We start from the raw sequence: 5,436 nt of genomic DNA, 5'->3' as shown, positions 1-5,436 counted from the left end.
TACAAAAAATAAAGCAATATATATTATCTCGAATCAATCCACGACCTCGTGTATACAAGCCTCAGGCTCGATCACAACTCAAAGTATATATAATATTTTGGAATCAACCTCAACCATGTATAGCTAACTCCAACATTACTGCATATAGAGTGTCTATGGTTGTTCCAAAATATATATATATATATATATATATATATATATATATATATATATATATATATATATATATATATATATATATATATATATATGATATGTCAAAATATTGTATTCGTGTCTATGGTATCCCAAGATTACATAATATATTAGAATACATGTATAATACAATATGAGTTAGCTAGGATATGATTAATATAGATTTGTTACCAATTTTCACGTAGCTACAACAAGAAAAATTATCCAATCTTGTTTTACCCATAACTTCTTCGTTTTAAATCCGTTTTGAGTGATTCAAGTTGCTATGGTTTCATATTGAACTTAAGTTTATGAATCTAAACATAAAAAGTATAAGTTTATAGTTGGAAATACAGATTACAAGTCGTTTTTGTAAAGGTAGTCATTTCAGTCGAAAGAACGACGTCTAGATGACCATTTTGGAAAACATACTTCCACTTTGAGTTTAACCATGATTTTTGGATATAGTTTCATGTTCATAAGAAAAATAATTTTCCCAGAAGAACAACTTTTAAATCAAAGTTTATCGTAGTTTTTAATTAACTAACCCAAAACAGCCCGTGATGTTACTACGACGGCGTATATCCGATTTTACGGTGTTTTTTCGTGTTTTCAAGTTTTAAATCATTAAGTTAGCATATCATATAGATATAGAACATGTATTTAGTTGATTTTAAAAGTCAAGTTAGAAGGATTAACTTTGTTTGCGAACAAGTTTAGAATTAACTAAACTATGTTCTAGTGATTACATGTTCAAATCTTCGAATAAGATAGTTATACATATATGAATCGAATGATGTTATGAACATCATTACTACCTAAAGTTTAGTAGGTAAACCTACTGGAAATGATGAAAAAATAACTTGAGCTTCAAAGGATCTTTGATGGCTTGGAAGTTCTTGAAATAGAATCATGACACAAAAACAAGTTCAAGTAAGATTATTACTCGAATTAAGATAGTTATAATTATAGAAATTGAATCAAATATTGAATTTGAATATTACTTTGATTTAGAAAGATAAACCACTGTAAATAACAAAGGTTTCTTGATCTTAGATGATTGTTTGGAATGGATTAGGAAACTTGGAAGTAAACTTGTAAACTTGGAAGTGTTTTTGATGTGTTCTTAAGTAATTGTTTTTATGATGATTATAGGTAATAACTAAAGCTTGTATTTGATGATTTTTGCTGGAAAAATAGCAACTTAGACGTTCATGGAAGAGTGTATGTGTTTTGAGAGAGAATTGGGAAGAAAATTGGAAGTGAAATGGAGTAGGTGGTGAGTGGTGAAAGTGAGTGGGGTTAAAAGGAGTTTTTGTTTTTGTTTCCTTGCTCATAAGTCATGCTAGTTGTCTAATTGTTGGTTCCACATGTTTGTTGAATATCTAGGGCTGCTAAGAGCTGAATTATTATGTGTATATACCAATAGTATATACGTCTAGGAGCTAGATATTGTACGAGTACGAATACGGTTGCATATGAGTAGAATTGTTGATGAAATTGAACGAGAATGTAATTGTAAGCATTTTTGTTAAATAGAAGTACTTTGATATGTGTCTTGAAGTCTTCCAGAAGTGTATTATTACAACACAATACACTACATGTATATACATTTAACTGAGTCGTTAAGTCATCGTTAGTCGTTACATGTAAGTGTTGTTTTGAAACCTTTAAGTTAACGATCTTGTTAAATGTTGTTAACCCATTGTTTATAATATCTAATGAGATGTTAAATTATTACATTATCATGATATTATGATGTATTAATATATCTTATTATGATATATATACATTTAAATGTCGTTACAACGATAATCGTTACATATATGACTCGTTTCGAAATCCTTAAGTTAGTAGTCTTGTTTTTACATATGTAGTTCATTGTTAATACACTTAATGATATGTTTACTTATCATTTATCATATTTTAACATAGTGTAACAATATCTTAATATGATTCATATGTATTTAGTAAGACGTTGTTATAACAATAATCGTTATATATATCGTTTCGAGTTTCTTAATTCAATAAACTCATTTTTATGTATATCACTCATTGTTAACATACCTAATGAGATACTCACTTATCATAAAATAAGTATAACTATATATATATATATATATATATATATATATATATATATATATATATATATATATATATATATATATATATATATATATATATATATATATCCATATATATGTCATCATATAGTTTTTACAAGTTTTAACGTTCGTGAATCACCGGTCAACTTGGGTGGTCAATTGTCTATATGAAACCTATTTCAATTAATCAAGTCTTAACAAGTTTGATTGCTTAACGTTGGAAACACTTAATCATATAAATACCAATTTCATTTAATATATATAAACATGGAAAAGTTCGGGTCACTACAGAACCTACCCATTAAATATATTTCGTCCCGAAATTTTAAGCAGTTGGAGGTGTTGACGTATCTTCTGGAAATAAGTGCGGGTGTTTATTCTTCATCTGATCTTCTCGTTCCCAGGTGAACTTGGGTCCTCTACGAGCATTCCATCGAACCTTAACAATTGGTATCTTGTTTTGCTTAAGTCTTTTAACTTCACGATCCATTATTTCGACGGGTTCTTCGATGAATTGAAGTTTTTCGTTGATTTGGATTTCGTCTAACGGAATAGTGAGATCTTCTTTAGCAAAACATTTCTTCAAATTCGAGATGTGCAAAGTGTTATGTACAGCCGCGAGTTGTTGAGGTAACTCAAGTCGGTAAGCTACTGGTCCGACACGATCAATAATCTTGAATGGTCCAATATACCTTGGATTTAATTTCCCTCATTTACCAAATCGAACAACGCCTTTCCAAGGTGCAAATTTAAGCATGACCATCTCTCCAATTTCAAATTCTATATCTTTTCCTTTAATGTCAGCGTAGCTCTTTTGTCAACTTTGGGTAGTTTTCAACTGTTGTTGAATTTGGATGATCTTCTCGGTAGTTTCTTGTATTATCTCCTAACCCGTAATCTGTATATCCCCCACTTCACTCCAACAAATCGGAGACCTGTACTTTCTATCATAAAGTGCTTCAAACGGTGCCATCTCAATGCTTGAATGGTAGCTGTTGTTGTAGAAAAATTCTGCTAACGGTAGATGTCGATCCCAACTGTTTCCGAAATTAATAACACATGCTCGTAGCATGTCTTCAAGTCTTTGTATCATCCTTTCGCTCTACCCATCAGTTTGTGGATGATAGGCAGTACTCATGACTAGACGAGTTCCTAATGCTTGCTGTAATGTCTGCCAGAATCTTGAAATAAATCTGCCATCCCTATTAGAAATAATAGAGATTGGTATTCCATGTCCGAAGATGACTTCCTTCAAATACAGTCGTGCTAACTTCTCCATCTTGTCATCTTATCTTATTGGCAGGAAGTGTGCTGATTTGGTGAGACGATCAACTATTACCCAAATAGTATCAAAACCACTTGCAGTCCTTGGCAATTTAGTGATGAAATCCTTGGTAATGTTTTCCCATTTCCATTCCGGGATTTCGGGTTGTTGAAGTAGATCTGATGGTTTCTGATGCTCAGCTTTGACCTTAGAACACGTCAAATATTATCCTACATTTTTAGCAACATCGGCTTTCATACCCGGCCACCAAAAATGTTTCTTGAGATCCTTGTACATCTTCCCCGTTCCAGGATGTATTGAGTATCTGGTTTTATGAGCTTCTCTAAGTACCATTTCTCTCATATATCCAAATTTTGGTACCCAAATTCTTTCAGCCCTATACCGGGTTCCGTCTTCCCGAATATTATGATGCTTCTCCGATCCTTTGGGTATTTCATCCTATAAATTTCCTTCTTTTAAAACTCCTTGTTGTGCCTCCTTTATTTGGGTAGTAAGGTTATTGTGAATCATTATATTCATAGATTTTACTCGAATGGGTTCTCTGTCCTTTCTGCTCAAGGCGTCGGCTACCACATTTGCCTTCCCCGGGTGGTAATGAATCTCAAAGTCGTAATCATTCAACAATTCAATCCACCTGCGCTGCCTCATGTTCATTTGTTTCTGATTAAATATGTGTTGAAGACTTTTGTGGTCGGTATATATAATACTTTTGACCCCATATAAGTAGTGCCTCCAAGTCTTTAATACAAAAACAACTGCGCCTAATTCCAAATCATGCGTTGTATAGTTCTGCTCATAAATCTTCAATTGTCTAGACACATAAGCAATTACCTTAGTTCATTGCATTAATACACAACCGAAACCTTGCTTTGAGGCGTCACAATATATCACAAAATCATCATTCCCTTCAGGTAATGACAATATAGGTGTTGTAGTTAACTTTTTCTTTAACAATTGAAACGCTTTCTCTTGTTCATCCTTCCATTCAAATTTCCTCCCTTTATGCATTAATGCAGTCAAGGGTTTTGCTATTCTGGAAAAATCTTGGATGAACCTTCTTTAGTAACCAGCTAATCCTAAAAATTGGCGTATATGCTTCAGAGTTTTCGGGGTTTTCCACTTTTCAATGGTTTCAATCTTTGCTGGATCCACGTGAATACCTTCTTTGTTCACTATATGACCGAGGAATTGAACTTCTTCCAACCAAAATGCACACTTTGAAAACTTAGCATACATTTTTTCTCTCCTTAACAACTCTAGCACTTTTCTCAAATGTTCTTCGTGCTCCTGGTCATTCTTTGAGTAAATAAGTATGTCATCGATGAAAACAATGACAAACTTCTCAAGTTATGGTCTACACACTCGGTTCATGAGGTCCATGAACACAGCTGGTGCATTAGTCAACCCAATCGGCATAACCATAAACTCGTAATGACCGTAACACGTCCTAAAAGCAGTCTTTGGAATATCATCCTCCTTCACCCGCATTCGATTCTCGGTAGTTGGTAGCGGTTCTTGATGTTAAGTTTGTTCAACTCTTGGTAGTCGATACATAACCTAAATGTACCATCCTTCTTCTTGACAAACAAAACAGGAGCTACCCATGGTGATGTGCTTGGTCGAATGAAACCACGCTCTAAAAGTTCTTGTAACTGACTTTGTAATTCTTTCATTTCGCTGGGTGCGAGTCTGTATGGAGCACGAGCTATTGGTGCAGCTCCTGGTACAAGGTCTATTTGAAATTCAAAGAATCGATGTGGGGGTAATCCCGGTAATTCTTTCGGAAATACATCGGGAAATTCTTTTGCGATGAAAACATCATTGATGTTCTTTTCTTCAGGTTTAACTTCCTCGAATTGTGCTAGAATG

This window comes from Rutidosis leptorrhynchoides, chromosome 1 (genome assembly GCF_046630445.1).
Source record: "Rutidosis leptorrhynchoides isolate AG116_Rl617_1_P2 chromosome 1, CSIRO_AGI_Rlap_v1, whole genome shotgun sequence".
NCBI lineage: Eukaryota > Viridiplantae > Streptophyta > Magnoliopsida > Asterales > Asteraceae > Rutidosis > Rutidosis leptorrhynchoides.
The sequence above is the reverse complement of the archived record's forward strand: the minus strand, read 5'-3'. Positions refer to the sequence as shown.